This window comes from Vidua macroura, chromosome 5, assembly GCF_024509145.1.
Source record: "Vidua macroura isolate BioBank_ID:100142 chromosome 5, ASM2450914v1, whole genome shotgun sequence".
Classification (NCBI taxonomy): Eukaryota; Metazoa; Chordata; class Aves; order Passeriformes; family Viduidae; genus Vidua; species Vidua macroura.
In genome coordinates, this window is record NC_071575.1 from 25,080,454 (window position 1) to 25,100,886 (window position 20,433).

Here is a 20,433-nt window from a genome sequence, read left to right on the forward strand (position 1 = left end):
GTTGGTAAACGGATACAATATATTCCTTCCAACTTCCTTGGTGTTTTAAGTCATGCTCAGCTCTCCCTGTATTCATGATATCCAACGACATATTGTGCAGTGGCTTTTGACTGAGCCAGGAAAGCACTGCATTGCATGTTTTCAAAACCCAAAATAGAGCTCATTTATGTCATATACCCTGTAGTTCATTGCTGTTTCCATCTGGAAGGCCCTTGCATACACAGATGTTATAGCCACATCTCTTCAAAGCATGTAAAATTTTTCTCTGCACAAATCATTATCTCATAATGGAGCAAGACCAACTCCTCACCCCAAGACCAAAGCCTTCACAGAGGGCAAAGGGCTGGCACTGCCCACTGAGCGCTGTGTGCCAGTGTGGGAGACCACTGGGTCTCTCTCATCCCTCTGCTGTGACTGTGAGGGGCCTTCCATCCATGAAACATCCGAGGGAATCGTTACAGACAGGAGCTGTCTCTCCCAAAGCAGGCTCGCTCTTCCTTTGCCCTCCCAAAACTCCATTTCCAAATCCTCAGATGCCACATATCCCACACTGCTGCTCCCAAGCAGCTGAAATCAATCCTTCCTTGCCCATTAAAACTATGGACACAGATACTGCTCCACAAACACATTGCTCAAAACCCTCCCAGATCACCAACTCTGCTAACAGTCTCTTTGCTACAGAGAGACTATTAGCTCTCTTCTTTATTAGTCTAAAGCAAGTTTGAGTTTAGTATGTGTGATCCAGAAGGTGATCTTACAGCTTCAGAGAGGGGAAAAAAAAAAAAATCACCAAACTTATACCAAAATGCACATATTGCTTTGTGATTTCATAAAAGTGTCCAGTAAAAGTTTTCAGCTTAATTTGAAATCAACATGCCTGCAGAGAAGAGGAGAAAATGTCCATGGATTATCTATTTCATTAAGCTTTTAGGTTCTCCTTGGTCATTAGGGTTCTTCAAAAGAGTGTGACAGGGTAGAATTGGTTTCAGTGATTACAGCAATTGTCTTTCATTCTACTCTATCAGACTATACAAAAAGGCATCTCCAAGCAGGTTCTTTTGTCATCAAGTCAGATCTTCAGCAACTAATAACTACTATTCCTAATTACTCATTGGAAAAATGGCACAGCCAACCGCAGTTTACAAGCAAATACTGGCTATTTTCCCCTCTGTGGCAAGCAGCCTGGAAACATCTGTTCTTGTCTCCGCAAACATTCTCTTAAGTCATGGTTTTGTCAATAGAAACCAAAGCGAGTCATTGCAATGAGGTAAATATAACCATCCATAACTGCTAAAATAAACACATATGGCCTCCTGCAGTCTGACCCAAACTGATGCAAGTCACACCTTCCATTTGTTGGTGTAAGCAACACCAAAATTAAGTCCATGCATTCATGAGTTTGCATATGGTGGTCAGTTTGCACATTTGGGATCAAAGCAATCAAAGCAAAGAAAAAGGTATTTGCTCTTAATTAATTAAGAATTTTGGTATTATAAACAAATTCAGGTTGTACTAGAGAATCCATACTCTATAGACAGTTTCTGCTGAGAAGCAGTTTTTAAACATGTTTAAATCCACTTTCCAGCTGACATAACTGTACTTTTTAATATTGGATAAAGTTATAAGACTATTAAAAGCCTCTCTGTTTATACAGACTTCTTCTAAAGGAAAGGTTGAGGACCAGAAAGTTCCTTTTACAGTATGTAAAGAGTATTTGGAAAAAAGCAGTCCCTAATAACTTTTGGTACACATATATTGCCATGCTTTCGGTCTTTGGCATATGTAGGAATGACAGGCAATGCCTATAAGAACATTGGCTAGATCTTTTATTTACACAGGACCATTGTATTCCATGCTCTGCTCATCCAGAGACATGCCTGCAGTAACCTTAAATCTTCTGGAGAATTCCAAGAGAGATTATAAGTACCACTCACCATCCCACTGCATGTCCCCTTGGCTGCTGACTCAAATGCCTTGGGTATGCAGCTAGATACCTCAGGAAAAGTTCACCCAAAATGAGCACAGAGTTGTCCAAGCTGCCATGACAGCAATGTAGGAAGAGTCCTACGCTTCCTTAAGGTCTCACCACCTTTCTTCTCATGGACATAACAAAACATATTCCAGAAGAAAGGTGTGATCAGGGATGACTCCCTTTTTTACCACAGCAGAGTGAAAGAAGTCATGGTAGTAACCTGCTTTCAAACAATCACTGACAGAACAAAATGCACAGTGGGGGAAAACCTTGTAATTCCTTCCTGTGGATAAAGATAGGAAGAAAAATAAGGAAATAAGAATAATGAAGGAAAGAATTATTACAGCGGGAGTACAGGTTAGGGGGAGGGAGGGATAGTCTGAGGCCTGTTAGGCTGCAGAGATTCACTAACTTCTCTTTCACGAATGCCATGGACACATAGAATTTGGCATTGATTCAACAAATAAGGTTGCAAGTGCATCTTCTCAAAGAATCACCTGTAAGTTTCTAGATGGGGTATGTCACAGAGAGATGAGAGGTGTGCCTTGAAATAATTTCCAGCAGGTAAATACATGAAAACCTTTCTCTTGCACTCTGGGCAATTTGTCATGGGGGACTGCACTGGAGCAGCCTGGCTCCACCCCTTTGTGATTCAAAGAACCATGTTTATTGCTCCTACATTTTCTGCAGTGTCTGAGTTGCCAGCCCATTTCAAAGGCACACGTGAAGGCCATCTCTCTCTCAAAACATCAGATCTCCTACCTTGGACAAGGTTCAAAACTGCTAAGCTTCCATTTGGTGATTTCAGCTGCTGAAATCAGCAGCTCCAAGGGATTCAAGACACCTCAGAAATTAGCTATGGCTGAGCAAGAGTTTTAAATCTGTACTGCCAAATTAAGCTCCTCAGATAGGGGTTAAATGCTTAGGACCTTCTGGTCACTAGCAGAGGTAAGCAAGGCAGGTGAAGGGGAGGCTTACCAATGGCTTAGTTTAAAATATCACATTCTTATTTGGAGAAAGTGTATATATAAGAAATGTCACTTCTTCATGTACTTCATATTTTATTGACAATTTTAGTTTGACCTCTTCCACTCAGGTGTTGCAATACAGAAATAAAATTATATACAGGCCTGTATAGCTTAAAATCTCAAAGCACCAAGAAACACTGAAAATAAACAAGTGGCTAAGTAGCTAACTATGACCTAAAGGTGAAAGACATTTCAAAGGGTTTCTATCAGTCTTCCAAGCTGCCATGTAGCACCTAAAACTTGTTGTCACATTTCCCATGTGACAACATCCTGATATGCAAAATATACTTCAAACTGCCATTTATCTAATTTGAAACAGAAAATTTGGGATTAATATAGCAAACTGATGATCTCCAATATGTGCAAAACAACCCAAGGAAAAAGTATTTCACCTTTTCCCCCCAAAGCCAAGAAGAAAATTTCAAAACAATGTCAAACAAAGCCAATAAAAGTTTTCTTGCGAGGCCTCCTAATGGTTTAAAAAACAAAAAATGGGTTCAAGATGATATTTAAATCAAACTACTGGAAGAAAAGGGCTATTAAAAATTAAAAACACGAATACAGCTTTTAGCTTAGGAAGTCAACCACGGGCAGTCAGATGTTAGGGGGACATTTTACAGGAAATACTGCTCTGCTCTTCTGTTCCTTCTCAAAGCATATGCTACTAGTCATACTCAGAACACTCCCTGGTTAAATACTTTAATTTTTATGTTACTTTTCCTTTGAAAAGTCATTCAGAAAGAAAACTCCAGGGTCAGCTGTAATGGCAGAATGACAAGATGTCAACAAATCACATTTGCAGTACCTGCTCAGCTGAAGAATTTGGATTCCCTGCCTGCTACTTCACAATTCTTTCTAATTACATTAAGTGGATATTTACACATCAGGGGAAAAAAAAAATCCAAATTTCATATAGTAAGATTTCCACATCTATCTGTCAAAACATTAATGTATTTTCCTGATAGCAGTAGCTGGTTTCATTCCTCATTTATTTGTCCCTCAAGAAGAGCTAGGCTATAAAACTTTCTCAGGAGTTGCACAGCACACTTTCAGCATTTTATCTTCCAAGATTTCATATTTGTGGTTATTACCTAGTTTCAATCAAATTTTAAAAATCCTAATTTATGAAAACATGTTTTGACAGGCTTATATGAAATAACGTTTGTGCTTTTGCCTCTTACAAATTAATTTGAGCATATCTAGAATTAAATGTTTGTCATAAGATAATTTCAACTATAATAAAGTCCTATTGTGCACAGATAACATTACAGGACTTATCATGAGTTCCCTGGAGCTCACAATTTCTGTAAAACAGCTTTAATTCACAAACCACCTGTAAGCAGAGTGTTGCTTACATCACTCCTACTGATTTCTCCAAGGAGAGAAGTTGAAACACTCCTCTGAGTATCAACCAGTACCTTATCCAAATAAATTAACAATATTAGCTACTTTTGTATTCTTAAACATTTAGACTTGTAATATGAAGCAGTGTGGATTATGAAACATTAAGCATGTCACCATATCGTAAGAGTTCTAGGATAAGATAAAATGTTAAAAACAACAAAATGTTAAAAACAAGAGTTCTAGGATAAGATAAAATGTTAAAACCAACAAAAACAACAAAACCCCACAAAGTGGAGTCCACACCACAGAGCTCACAGATCCCTTTGTGGCCTAATAGGCCTCCTTCACATGATGCAGCATTTAGAGGCCCTGTTTCACCACTCTTGCTTCAGTTTTAGTGCACTGTTACCATGACATGAAACCAGAGGGATGGATCAGAGCCCAAATTCTTCCCACTCACAGTGCCCCAAAAGCCAGCACCAGCATTTCGGGCACAGACAAGCTGGAGCTCAGCAAACACACATGAGGACAGAGCAAGATTTGGGATTTAGAGTCTCTTTTATCGAGTGCCCAGGGAAGGAATGTGTGCCAGCCATGAGAACAATACACCTGCAACCTTGCACTGAGGGTTAACCCCCAACAGCCAGGCCCACATGGAATGGCAATGAGTAACCTGGCTGGAGGTTCAGCCTGCTGGGATTTCCTGTGTGGAAAAGGAAAGAGGCTTCACTCTCTGGAAGGACCAGTGACATTGCCAAGTTGTACCCATACTCAGCACATGCATCACACTTGACTGCATGCACCCAGCATGTTATTTTTACTTGCAAGTTATTAGAATCTGCACTTCCAAGCCCAGCTTTATTGGTGGGTGAGAGTGGTAGTTCCCAACCATCAGTGTTGACCAGCACAGCACACACTCCCACATCACAAGAACTCATTTTGCATCTGTACAGCTGCTTCTCTCACACTTGAGGTTCATGCTGAACACCCCCAGCATCCAGCAGCCGGAAAAATAAAAGGTATCTTGAAACTGAAAAAAACAACCCTCTGTGACATGTCTAAAACCATGCTGATTTTTTTTTATTTAGAATAAATCTTAACCCTAGGACAAACATAAGTTTTTATAACCAAAAGTGACTGTCACTGCCAATATAAGATAAATATTACCACAAGCACAAAGGGAAGAGCTGAAAAAAAGTGGAAAAAATGAGAGCTGCCTCACTTGACTACAAGGAGGGCAATACAAGGGAGAGCCATCCAGCAGCCAGGGCACTTAAAGAACTTGTAAGGTGACACAGTGAAACACCAGCTAGGGAGGGTACATTCTTTTTAAAAATTCAAATCAAGCATTAAACAAAAATAAAACCAGAGCTGGTTAGAGAAACTTAAATAAAGCCATGAGGTTTGCAAGAAACTGTCAATATTGCAAAATCAATTTCTTTCTCTGGGCTTTCTGGAAGAAAAGAAGGAAAAAAGTTCTAGAAACTACCTCTTTATAGAGGTTCTTTTACACCTTTATACCTTTACACCTTTATACCTTTACCTTTTTACACCTTTATAGGTGTTCTCACAACAAAATAACTTTACGTTGTAAATTGAAATGACGTTTTCGTTAGACTAAAAACTGTAACTGAAAAAAATTATTACAATGAACTTTTTATTTTTATTTTGGCTTTAAACTGTTCAAAATCAAACATGACATGAAAATTCTGTTTTCCACATATTTCCTAATGAAATTTCAGAAATCGCTAGGGCAAAGGTTTTGGGTTGTTTTTTTTTTTTTCCTAAATTCTTACTTCTGACCACATAGGATGCCATCAATTTCTACTGCAGTCAATTACAATTATATCAGGAGGATACTAGAGAGCAAAATAAAACATTAAGAGGTTTGAAAATCTTAGGCTTAGTGCAGTCTTCGTATTCTAAAGCATATGCAGAAATGGATCCAAATGGATTCTTTAGTTATGTTATCACATATACCATTTTTCTCCCCACAGGATCTCTATTTGATTTCTCAAATTTAAGATTTCTAGAGGAAATAATATCCTGAAAGGTTTTAACATTGCAAATAAAAAACTTTTCATGTGAAAATTTTCATGTGAAATCAATCAGTCACAAACTCGATTCTCCTCCTTCAGACATAAAGCTCACATGATGACCTCTAGAAATTCGTAGTCATTTGTAGAATTCTGTCAGCAGAGAGCGATAGCAGTAAGTCAGTCTCCTTTAATAATTTTTTGTTGAGTCTGTGTTTACTCAGATTCTTCAGGGGCTTATAAACTTAAGCAGTTTGGTCAAATTTTCAAAGTGGTTTTTATATCCAGCCCTTAACACTAGAGGGAACAAAGCCAAAGCCAAAGAAATAGACTCTGGGTTTATTTTCCTCACAATCGATAAATAACCCTAACTTTTCCCTAGGCATCATCTCCAAAATAGCAAGACCATTTTGACTGAAAAATTCTAAATGGAAAATACTAATTGAAGCAGTTAAACAATGATAATCTACAGAAAGGAAAACATTGTAATGGGAGACATTGGGCAATTTTAATTATAGAGCTCACCATTGCCTCTGCAACAATACAGCTTCTTTGGAACTCATGAAATACCAATATAGGCCTGATGACATTTAAACTTGACTGAAGGTCAATGACTGGTTAAACTGGAATGTTTCTGAGCCACTGTTAAATTATTCAGAATTATTTTAGGAAAGCTGCATAAAAAGTGCAAGAGTGCAGTTTTAGCTTCATCTAAATGCACACACTGAGAATGGAAAAGGAAATGGGGAAACTGTCAGTTGCAATTGCCTTGAAAAGGGAAAAAAAATAATAACTTGTGTACCTTCAACTTAGAATTAATATAGCAGAAGACTGCAAGACAGTTCTTGTTTTTACTACTTATTTCCCCAAACCCTTTACTCCAAGAGCAAGCACGAAAGACAAAGAAGAGGAATGAAACATTATTTCAGTAAAGAACATAATTATTTTTGTTTCTGTTGCTTAACACCAGTGAGAAGAGGTTGGCAGGAGTAAATAATTAATAATCAACAGGCCTTAACTTTTGCTGCAGGACAGCTGTTTCCTGATCTCACTATATCTGCTGCTGAATGTGTGTCTGTGAGGCTAAATTGAGTCTCCTTGAGCCACCACTGAGCCTCCAGAAACAGATGAATGAACATGGAAATGTGCAGTGGCCAGGTGTGCTCAAAGTAAGGAGCGCTCACTACACTGGAGAGCTGTGAGACATGTGTAACATTCACATTCTCTGGACAGAAAGATATAATTCTGTCTCTCAGGAGAAGCACAGAGAGAAGAGAAAACAATCTTTATCTCTGCTCCTTTGTTTTCCCCATGTGGAATGTGGTATGGAGATTGTTTACCTGAAGTGATTGCTGGATTGGATTCTGGTGAAGGTTGTTTGGGTTCAATGAACAATCGGATCCAGCTGTGTCTCGGACTCTCAGCAGAGTGTCACGAGTTTTGTTAGTTAGGTAAGTAAGTAAGAAGTAAGTATGTAGAATAGTATAGTATCTCTTTAAATAGTATATGAATGTAATACAGTATAGTTTTAATACAGCAGATCCTTCAGCCTTCTGATCTGGAGCAGACATCATAATTTCTTCCCTCATCCGGGCTTTGCCATGTTTTTACTATAAACTTGCAGTGTAAAAACTTGAATTTTACACCCTTCATCCTCTTCCCTTTCCCTTCTGAGTGTGGTGAATTAAATGCTGACAATTCATCAGCAGCTGTGGCAAGTGTCCTGTGACTTTCCTTGGTTGTGGTCACGAGCTGTGTGCTCACAGCACGGCGCTTCCATGGCACCCCCACAACACACAGCAGCACTTTCCCTTCCCAAGGCTCAGATCAGCCAACTATTTGCTATCAATTATTTACAACAAATGGTGCCAAGATACGTGGTTACTATATAAAGGGGAATTCTCACTAGAGAGTAAAACAATACCTGCCAACTCATTCTTCACTTGTGATCCTCCGTTACATGTAGTCAGCGCTGAGGAGTGCACAGTCTCTGAACACCCTTTCCTGTGGAGGTTTCATTCTTGCAGAATGAAACTTACATAGTGTAGGTCACAAGCAAAGAAAACAGAGTGGCAGAAATTTTCACTTAGCACAGATCTACCAGTTAATTGCTAGGTAGAAGAGAACTTTCCAGGCTGCGGTCAGAGGACCACAGCAAAGCAGCTGCATCAATATAAGATGCTATGACCCCCCATCAACTGCTCATCATTCCCCCTCTATTGGAGATAACCACCATTGAAACAGAGCTGGTGGAGAGCCCTTGTGGGGACTCGTCTGCTTCAGCGCTAAGTCAGCCTGCATGGTTTTGAAAAAGTCTACACTGATACAAACTAAGATGAATTAGCTTCTGAGCTGAACCAGAGGAGGAATGCTCATGTTGTAGGCCTTGCTGTGGAAACGGCGAATCCAGTTAAGACATCTTAACAAAAAGTTGTTAGCATTATGCTAGGTAAGAACATTATCATTATATCAAAAAAGAAAAAATAAAAAAGGACCTTTCATACTTTTAAGTTCAAATAGAAATATAAAGGCAGGCAAATGGATTAAGATATCTGAATGAATGTCTAAGGAGAGAACTATTCCCACTATTTTGAAGATATAATGCTACCTTTAAATTACTTTAAATGAAAAGCAAAATCTTGCAAGGATTAGCATAATAATTGCCCACATGTATCACATTAACTCTCACTGAAGAGGAATGGACTTGTGCACACACAAGAGCCCCCAGACAGAACTATCACAGACAAAACAAAAAGCTTACGCCTGGAAATAAAAAAATAATAACCCAAACCAAAATCCCCCACCTGCTGGCATAAGAGTTAAAAGAAAGAATTCAAAATGGGATGGGGTGGGATGGGAACAGATTTGTGGCCAATGGAATGAATGAAAGAAATGATGCTCAGATGCATTCTCTGGCACTGGAAGTCACCACAGCACAGGGTGCTGGAGAGGCTGGGCAGATAAGCCACAAGGAAGATTACTGTCACTGTCTGTCCTGCTGCTGTGTTTTGAATTTTGCTGCTGGCCACCTTTGAAAGAGGACACTCAACCAGGTTAAACAGATCTTAGGCATGATACATGACAACCGTTCAAATATTACATATTGCCATATCACATCTACTCCAGTGCTGAACTACCAGATTCCCAGGTACGTGCAGGTAAATCACTTCCCTGGGCTGTGAAACGTCACTTCTATAGACTTCAGAGGGTTCCTGTATCATCAGATGCTTCAAAAGGACTTTTTGTACATGAGCAGACCAGTTGACTCCAAATGTGGTTAAAGACATGAAAACAAAGCAAAGTACTGGGTCTGAACTCTGACTGCTCAAGCATGTAAAAAGGCCAACTCAGATGCTGTGATCTGAGCCTATGTCAGTTCTGGAACAAGTGACAAACTAATTACTCTTCTAAACAAAAGCAGACTGGGAAAGGCAAGAATCAAAGGACATGACACCCTACAATATGTCAAAAATAAGGAAAATGAAGAAAATTGTAAACAAAACAACCAATCTACTACTGTCAGGTAACAGTTTCAAAAGTCAGAAATGAGGGACTGTTAAAAACCTGTGATATTAAACTGAATAAGTTTCCAAAAAAATATTCTAATAGCAGATGTACAAAGAAGTAGGATAAGTTGAATTTCCCTTTAAAAAAAACCAACAAATCAACAGAAATCAAAGGTCAGGACCAGCAAAAACTGCATTTGCACTCTACCTACTCATAACACAGTCAGCTAAGAGCAGGATTAGATAAGGAAGCAATAATGTATTTAAACAAGAAAAAAATATTCATCAGACTTAATATTTCACATATTTTATCCAACAGTAAAACATGTTCTTTAAACAAGGAACAGAGCCCTAGGAATAGATAGTTCTTTCCTGCCTGTGTTGTTTCCCTTCAATGTTATTATTCAGTATTAAAAAAAAAGTGCTGCAAACCCAGTAAATAAATAGCCAATGTAGGTTTGATGAAAGATTGGCTCAGAAGACTGCTTTTGGCCTGAATAGAAAGATATGCTTTCATCCTGTTTTGACTATACTCATACATTTACCTAACATAATTGGATGTAGTTAATATTGCAGGAGCCTTCAAGCAGCGCACATTTCCCTCATTAGTGGGTTTAAAGCCTTAATGATATCTCCTGTGCTGCAGAAAAGCGGAATGTAGGCTTCAAAAGTGATTGGCAAGTTTCAACAGGAGAAAAAACTGGGGGAAGGGAAGGCAAAACCTAATAATACTCTGATCTTGTCCTCTTCAGTTGTTTAGAAAAGGAAATCTTGCAGATCTATTGAATAAGGAAGAAAACAGAGGTGAGAATAAACAGGGAGTGGGTAAAAAGAGGGACCTTTCACATACCTGCAACACATAAAGACACTCACATACTTGGTCCTACACTAACTCCTCATGGCACAAACAATGCATATGCAGTTCATATTGTCAAATCAACATCTTCATGCACCTGCAGCAAAATCACCTCTTCATAGTTTCATTATTCAGTATTTCCCACCCCCACCCCACCCTTTCAAATCTCAATAGTTTGGCAGGGAAGCCTTGCATTTAGACAACAGAATGTCACAGAATACCATTAACTAAGCACATGCAAAGGGTGTGGGGTTTTGTTGTTTGTTTGTTTTGCTGGGTTTTTTATTGACTAATTTTGACCATTTTCCAGGAACAGAAATTTCACAGGCTGATTTAGCTCCAAAAGAAGTGTAATTATGTACAGCTGTATTCAGTATTTCTTGACTGCCTTGAACAAGCAGTGAAAGGGAGATTTGCACACATTATCAGCCACTATCATTAGTGCTGTAAAGTACGTAATCCATCTGGTGTTGTGGTGTCTACCTAGGAGCAGGTATTGAACCACTGATGGCTGCAGTGTAACAGCAGAGAGGGAGAGAGTTAAAAAGTAACAAAGCAACACAGCAACCCAAGTCATTTCTTGATGCTGGATTGTCCTTGCATTTGTGTTCTCCCATGGTTTTGTAAAGCATTTTTATGTGTACAGGCATGGAGAGTGGAGAATTAAAAATGTAAATTTCATCATGTGCTTTTGCTGTCTTCACAGGGGAAGAGGTAGCAGGATACCATGGTGATGGCAGCACTGCAGCCCATTAATAAACCAGAGAAATACTCAGGGATGGATTCAAATACTTAGAACCATGCTGAAAAAGAACTCATTTCATAATAACTCCTGTGAAAAATAACATGACTGTGCATCTCAGCATCAGCTGTGGTCTCAACATGCTGACTCATCATTTCTCCATGGGGGGCAAGGAAAGAGGAAACTTGTTTTTAAGACTTCTAGCCTCCTTACAGTCAACTGCATTGCTTTTATATTGCCAAGGTTTATGGCCCATAGCATTTGAAAACAGACAACCCATGCCTGGAAAAAAGAAAAAGTAGAAAGTTTTCATTTTGTATTCCATCTGTGTGTAACCGATCCGTTTCCACCATCACCACCAGCCCTTCACACAGGAGGAATCAGTTTTATTTGCAATCTTACCTGGAAATGTGAAAAATATTATTGTTTGTTTACTCAATTAGAGATTCGTAACTCTTTAGAAAACAAATTCGTATGACCTACCTAGACAACAATTTTTACTAGCCAGTAAAAATATCAGTCTCACTGGAAGAGTGGCTTTCTCCAAACCCAGCTACAGTCTGGCACCCACTGCTGGAGAATAGGCTGAGAGCTTCCTCCAGCCACAATAACACAGGAAACCTTCCTCAAATGGCAAACTGCCTAAGTCACCACTCAATGGAAATACATTGTCAGTTAGAGCGTATCTTCAAGTCAGTCAACAAGATCATCCTCAAATTAATTGGACTTGACTACAGTCAGTGTTTAAAGATTGATTTAAGCTGTAAAGCTGTTCTGTGGTACTCCAGCGTACTGTTATTTACATCTTCCTAAACTTCCACAAGTCTTTATTGAATACTCAAATGTTTGAGAAGAGACTGTGTTCACCCTCTTTTCTATGAGAGGCAAAGAGAAAACAAAATCTCTCATTTAAGGGAATATCCCAATTCCAGACAGAATAAACATTCTTGTGTAAATACACAGTAATGGCCCACTGAATTAAATGAGAAGTAAGAATGTGCATACATGTAAGCAAATGCTGACATCTCTTTATGAATTGTGGAGTTGTGGTTTAGGAGTGGTACTCCCCAGTTCTGTGCCCCCACTGAGATTCCCCAAACCACGCTGCCACCCTCCTGCTCCCCTGCTTTCAAAACCCTCTCCCTCTCCCTGCAGCAGGATGGAGAGTGGAACTGGAGGCAGGAAAGGTAAAAATCATGGGTTGAGATACTGGAAACAGCAGTGATATAAGAAAATGAACAGTAACAGCAACAATACGAGTGAGAGGGTACAAGAAAAGAAAGAATTCACACAGAAACATCCTGAAAATAAACAATACCGGATGGCTCCTTCCACCACGTTTATTTGACCAGAAGGAACCCCTTCTCCCCAGAATAGAGTCCCTTTCCTCCACCCCTGGCAATGGTGTGGCATAGAATAACCTCAGGGTCCTGGCCATGCCCCCTACCAGCTATTCAAAAAACTTAACCCTGTCCTGGCCAGAACCAGGACCAGAGGTCAGCAGAAGCAGGTGCCAGGTGTTCCAAAGGTAAAGACAAGTGAGCTCTCCTACTTCACAGGACACAGGTTTCACTTGGTTTCCTGTTCTAAATTGGAATCACAAATAAAAATTACAAACTTGAGATGATGATCCTCAAATACACTCAATTAAATCTGATAATATTAACTTTTCTACCTTAGCTTTTTTTAATACTTCAAAGTAGAAACTTACTTAAAAAGGGAAAAAAAAAAGCTTTTCATTAAAACTTTTTAATCTGCATTTCTGAAGCTTCTTTTAAGAACAAACAAAATCCCTCCCACCACAATCATTTGAATTAACAGAAAAACCAAATCCCAACCCATTGCCATCAGTCCTGAAGCACTCACATTCACTAATGATACTCTTCCACTGGAAATTCCCAAGATACTCTTTTACATTTATTAAGGTGAAAAAGCACTTCCTAAATGCTTTGCCCTTGTGAAGACAGGAATTCTGTAGTAAGGAGCTCAGAGCTCCTAAATCCTGACCTAGAGCCCTAGTCACAAAACCAGACCTCTTCTCAACTGGGATTCAGAGGATCAGGTGGCCACAGTCCTTTCTTTAAGGGTAACTGAAGCCAAAGTCTGATTAATTTTATAGTCAATAGCAGTGATTATTTGACAACATTAGTTTTGTGCTATTAGCTTCAGCATATGGGGAATAAGGGACAATTTGCTGTGCATGCATAAAAAGACTTACACAGTGTGAAAGAAATGACCCTCTCAATATTTATTATTTTAATTGTCAAGCGTCTACTACAAGCACATGCACTGTTACTTTAAAACATGTAAAGAAAACTGAATCTAATTGCTCAGAAAAATTAATCTGCAAGCTCTCAAAGCAAAAAGGGGAAAGGAAAAAGGAAATCCAGAATTAAAAGCGATTTTATGAGGTATAGAAGGCAGTAAAATAGTTACATATACATTGGACAAGCTAGAAAGGTATTCTAGTATATCTAGAAGACAGCCATGGAGACACACTTGGGAAAGAAAGCAGATGTTAGGGTTGTTTACCCTCAGTTACCCTCAGTGGTCCTGAACCATCAGGCCAAAACAAGGATAAGAGCCCTTGCTTCGCTTCCTGGCACTGGAAAACCATTCAGGCATCTGGGCTCACGTGGCTGTACAACAGCACCCACAAATATGCAGTCAAACTAATCAATATTAAATAGAAAAGTGCCATACAGCCAAACTCATTCCCTGCTAACATGATTCCCTTTCTATACTGATGCTGTACCAGACAAGATTTCAAACCAGCTATGATCTAGAAGCTGTATGAAACTGGTAGGCAAAAAAAGTAAATCTTAATAAATTCACTGGTTGGACACATTTTCACTTATCCTCCCAAGGCACAGAATGATTTTTGGAAGCACCGAATATTCTCAGCTCAGTGAGACCAAGGCTTACTGCACATGTGGCAGGATTGATGCTTGGATTTGTCCTACAAAGCCAGGGAGGGGAGGGAAGAACATCACAGCTCTGTATCACAAACAACTGGATGTTCAAGGCACAGCCTGCCATCAGGCATGATGGCTTTACTGCATCAGGAACTGAAATGACACCATGCCATGCACAAAGAGGCATATTTTGTACATTTCCGTAATAAGATATGGCACAATTGATGTCTACAGAGCTCTAGAGAATGGAATAGAGACTCAGCCTCTCCTCCAATCGCAAGGAGATCCCAAATCAATATATGTGCATCTGTATGCATCCATAAATACACACACATATGTATTCAAGCTCACATGCAGACGTAGCAACTAATCATGGAACATGTTGGCTCCAGAGGTGTTATGCCAGTCACCTTCCATGTCCTATATTAACCAAACAAAAAACAAGATGAAACAGGATGAAGGAGTGGAAAAAAAAAATCTAAACAGAATGAAGCAGTGAAAAAATTTAAAGCACAATCCTTCTCTCTGCAGCCACAAAACCCAGCATGTATTCAAAAGTAAATATCACAATCAAAGTAATCAAACCATTTGCACACACCAGATCATCACTTGTGTACTAAGCCATCCCACTGAATGGTCATTTTAAAGCGTGGAAAAATGAAGATCTCATTTTATATATTTATATATAAAATATATATGCCATGTTTTCTCATTTGTTTGAATCATTTTCCAAGTACTGACTTGCCTGCTGTCACACTGTGTCACTGGTGCTCCAAACCATGTGCCCATGCAAAGGTAAGCTTCCAGCAAAGTTCATTCATCATCTGTTTACAAACTGAGTTCATTGAACTTTACAATAATAATTTCAAAGTAAACAAAGAAATTCACATGAAAGGATGACAATGACATTGACACAACCGGAAATAATCCTAGGAAGTTTAACTTGAAGAAAAGAAACATTTCTAAACCAAACAACCAAAGGGTACAGGGTCAAGGCAACATGCATATGTGTCTTTTGGCAACACTGTAGAACTTTTCATCCCTTAACTGTTTTTACATTACATGCCTCCAAATGAGTATGTTGGTGGGTTCATTTTTCAAAATAAAACTGTATTTGTGAGAGAGATGGAAGAAACAGCCCAGTCCATAAGCTGGATAAGACTCTGGGTTTGGATACACAACTGAATTATCACTGTTTACTGAAAGTCAGCACATCAGTGGGGCTGATGCCTGTTCTCTAAAAGTCAAGGCAGAAGGCTACAAGAAAGTTCTTGCACGGGACATGCAAGTGATCCTTTACTTGCAAAAGGTGAAGAACACAGATGTATGTACACCATCCAGTTCCTGAGCAGAGCTGTTTGAAGCCAGTTGTAACATCCCAGTCCAGCTCTGGAGACACTTAATAATTATCAGTCAGTTTAGAGTCATCTGAACTTAATATGTTGATTTCTGCTGACTGAGGTCCTGACCCAAAATTCACAGAATTATAGGACGGCTGAGTTTAGAAAGGACCTCTGGAGGGCATCTTGTATCAAATTTAGATCTTTTGATACAGTAATATACAGTTTTCTTTCTTCTAGCAAGAGACCAGAAAGAACAGCCAGTTCAGGGATATGTCAGGCATCCTGGACCACAAGTGAACAAAATGCAGAAAATAGGTTCCTTCCTACTTGGTGGTTGCATTTTATTTGTTTAATGCTCTAGGTAAGCCTGAAGCTTTATAGGTTTACTAATATATGGATGATGATGATGAAACAGCTTAGTGTAACAGACAAATTATACATGTGAAAAGAACAATCAGATCTTATGTGGATCAACTCAAAGATGAAGAGAAAAAATAGACAAGCAAGAAGAAAAGAAGCTCAAGCAACTCAATTTTCCTTCAAAAGGGATACAAGGATTTTGTATCACATTCTATTCCCGGTACTTTTTTATTCTTATTTTTACCACCTCATTGTTGTTTGCTGTTAATCCAGCTTGTACCACTGTAGCAGCAAAGCTTCAGATCAGAAAACGATGTTTACTTAGAGCGACTGGAATTGGTGTAGATTTTTGAATTTAAAAGTGTCACTCTCCTCCAGCTGGTTGGCAGGTAGATTTAAGGATTTGGTCTGAATCAACCACTAGTTTCCACTTGTGATGGCCACATGAATCCTGGCAGAGCACCAACTCCTGGCAAGCCTAGCCAGTACCTATCTTTGCCTTAGAGCTCACTGAATCCACATTTCTAGGAAATATTTTTACAGCCATCTGAATTATTTTAATTATGTACCAGGTAATGTTTCTTTTCACATTGTTCCATCTTAACATTCTGCTCCTACATTTTTAAAAGTACACTTTAATGATTCTCAAGTACTAATTGAAAAAAAAAATTTCAATGCAGAATTAAAAACAATCTGAAAACAGATTATGTATCATTATCCCACCTGGAAGAATGCAACAAACATCATAATCCTATCACACTTGCAACACAGTAATCAAGTTAAAAATGGTCTTAGTGCTCTTAAAAGGAAGCTTCTGTTCAAGAGACAACACAGTAGTGAGAAGAAGGTATCATTTACTCCAGCACATCCCTGCCTAAATGCTGGCTGAGGTTTCCATGGTTAACCTAAATTAAAATTAATTCCATATTTTTTGACAGAAGGTATATAAAGTAATTTTCATATTTTCTTCTTCAACCATAATTAAAAGCATGGGGAAAAGGCTTCATATGCCTCAAGTATGAAGGTATATTACAGCAGACAGTTTTGGTTTTGAATGGCTCTAATGCTTATGTTAATTGAGACTAAATTAAATGGGAAAGCAGAGTGTCATTATTGCTTTCCTGAGATTATACTGTTAACAATACATATACCCTGTGCCTACAAGGCAGCAACAGCCTGTGTGCTAGACTTGGTTGCTTGCTTTAAAAGGAAGTGAACCTTAATGCAGATTTGATCTGCAGTCACCAAACACTTCTTTTGCAAGAATTATTAACCAGTAATTCAGAAGCAAGAGAAGATGGTAGGGGAATATAAAAGACTTTTTATAGCAATTTTCTAAAGATAGCCATAGTAAAGATGTGAAACATATAGTATCAAAGGAAAACATAAAATGAAGAGTAGTTTAGCTTGTGTTCACATGCAAGATCTACTTTGTCTATATAATGAGTGAGCAGACAGGTTCAATGTGTGAGAAGAGCACAAATGGTATAGGTCTATCAGGATGCAGAGACAGGACACAAGATGCTTCCAAAAGAATCCTCTCAGCAGATTAAAACCACTGTCATTCCATAAAGGCCTTCTGATGACTTCCCAGAAGGGAGTCCACAAGTGCACAATCCCAGATTAAGGTCATCCTACTTACGAGCACTCAAAGGCATGACATCGCATTACAGACAGCTTTAATAAAAGCTGTCATAATTCACTGATTCATCATCTAACTGGCTTCTACTAATAAATCCACTGGTTTTAGCCCTTCACAAGTTTGATTTCCCATTGTTTCTTAATCAAATATGTATATATTTTACAATTAATTGAAAAAGCAGCAAAATAAACATGGAATATAAGCTTTTCTACACTTCGCTTTTAGAATTCATCCTGAACATCCTGAAACTCGGTGACTATTTGTTAACATACAGTTTCTACAACTGCTACAGAGAGAATAATCTCTCTTCGAGGCATTCTAGCTTAGATAACTCACAATTCACTCTGGTGGATGAAGGACAAATCTTGATTTTGGAAATGCACATGGGGAGGCTGGAAAAGAAAAGCACAAGTGCGTTTTCCTAAGACCTGTTCAAACCCTGTGGTCTCAGTTGCTTTCCCATCCTCTCAGCCTAAAAGGCTGATACTCTTAAACTTAAAAAAAAGGCTTTGGGTTGAAACAATAGGTATGTGCCATGTCTGGACTGGAATATATTGGCCTAGCTTTGTAAACAGTACTGACTCCAAAGTCAGTTCTATAAACACTCTTCACTGGGGAAGGAATTCATAAAATAAAGCAGGAGGATCTTTTTAGCATTTTGAATTCTCCACTAGCAAATAGAAGCCTTCACTCAAAGTAGAGGAGCTTGCTTCAACTAATTTTAAAATATACAAACAGAAGCAACCCTATTAAAAGTCTTAAAATGACATTTATTCAGTCAATGTGATAAGAAAGAATTCTATTACTTGGAAAGTGCTTTTCTCACTCTCACCTTTCAATCATTATTTGCATACAACCCAAATCACATCTGAATAAATTCCACTGGCCTTCCTTACGTACCATCCAGCATTATTTATATTCATGTAGGATTACTAGTGTACAGGATAACCAAATACTTTCCCAAGAGAGCTGACTGCAAATTAAAGAGGAGAGAGCTTCCTGTGGGAAAACTCTAGAGGAGGAAGGATCCCCAGGTTAGATGTGGAAAGACCCAGAAACAGAAGGCTGCTTATCTTCAATAAGTGAAAAGCAATGGCTGGAAGAGGGGAGAACAAAGTGGAAAGTGAGAAATTATCAAAGATTGTGGCTATGTGAGAAGACCATAGAACAAGCAGATGAGAGCATGTAAGATGAAGGAAGTTCATTTGATTTAGACTCATGGACATTAAGCAAGCCAGAAATAGCAACCCTGCACGGGGTGGGGGAACTGCTAATTTTGCTAAAGGGAGGGCTAGGAGTTAAATTTTCTCATCTGACAGGCTTTCTGGTTAGTGGCAGGGATGCCACTCCGTCTATGTCTCAGTTCCTCATCAATAAAGCAGGATGTTGTACAGAAAAGCCACAAATGATTCAGGGGACAGTCAAGTAATAAGGGCACTATGTGAACCTGCAGAGACAGCTCGACCTAACAGATCCCTAATGAAGAACAAGAAAAGGGGAGAGAGAGAGAGAGAGAGGGCCTATAGTGACACAACCTACCTGAATTTTAGAGAGGAACACCGATGTTACAGACAGACCATGACAGATGGACACACAACCACAAGAAAGAGAGAGAAACCTCTGAACAAAAAAGGCCTGGAGAGGAAGAAAAATTTCACCAACTGAGAAGTGTGACAATATAGAGAAAGATATATCCAAATGACCAGGCTGACTAAAGTTAAGAGCAGAACAAATCTCTGAGGGTCCCCTCAAAGAAAAGCTTTCTAATTTCAGTGAAGTGTTACTTGATCACCAGTTACTGCTAGGTGTAGTGGGTACAGTCTATTACTACCAAACATAAAGAAGAAAAGCATGGGAAAGTTACAGACAGGAAGAAATAGGGTTCCTGCTTGGGGTGGAAGAAGGGAAGGGATGGAAAATTTCTTCAGGTATAGAGAAAATGGGGAAAAGGCATATGTCACATATAACAACTTCAGCCTAAGAAGTCTAAAAATAAATTCTTCCTTTCAAATGTGAGCCATGGGCAGAATGGAGGGGCAGCTGGTACCAGCACTTATTAAGTAAGATATAGGCAGTCACAAGGTGAAATTCATGTACCAAAAGAAGCAAGCAAAGGTGATGAGCAGTTTACAAACAGACTGACTGGTTGCAAAGAGGATCAGAGGGACAGAGGAGACAGACAGCTGATCAGAGAAAAAATGTTCCTCAAGGGCACAAAAACTCCTCCTAAATACATGTGAGTTTGTTTGAGCAGGTTTGAGCATACAAAGGGTCCAGAGAGAAGTAGGGAATGGATGGGACCGAGGCAGCACGCAGTGGCAGTATTTCCTTGTAAAATGGTGAGCAACTGCTGGAACTCTGGTCATTCACCCTCATTATTTATTTATTCTAACCACCTCCTGAAAATGAGCTTTCCAAGGTGATTATAATCAAGAGCATATGTATAAATTCTTGCTAACTCAAACTTCCTTCTTTGCCTTGAAAATTTATTGTTTTCAGGTATGACTAATATACAATAGCTGTGGGAGGCATGTCCTGGTCCCAAGCAGACTACTCCTGCCATGTGAAGCCTAAAAGCACAAAACAGATCATGTGCGGGAGAAAGCAAATAATCAAATAAAAGCAAACCATCTCCATGTTACAGATTGAGAACTGAGGAAGAGAGATAGTAAGTGATTTTCCCAAGATT

General features: G+C 39.0%; 1 protein-coding gene across 5 annotated transcripts in view; it reads right to left on the reverse strand.

Annotated features, from left to right (window-relative positions):
* Positions 1 to 20,433, reverse strand: part of TBXAS1 (thromboxane A synthase 1) — a 229,573-nt gene that overhangs the window by 106,743 nt on the left and 102,397 nt on the right. The gene's annotated exons all lie outside the window — the stretch shown is intronic.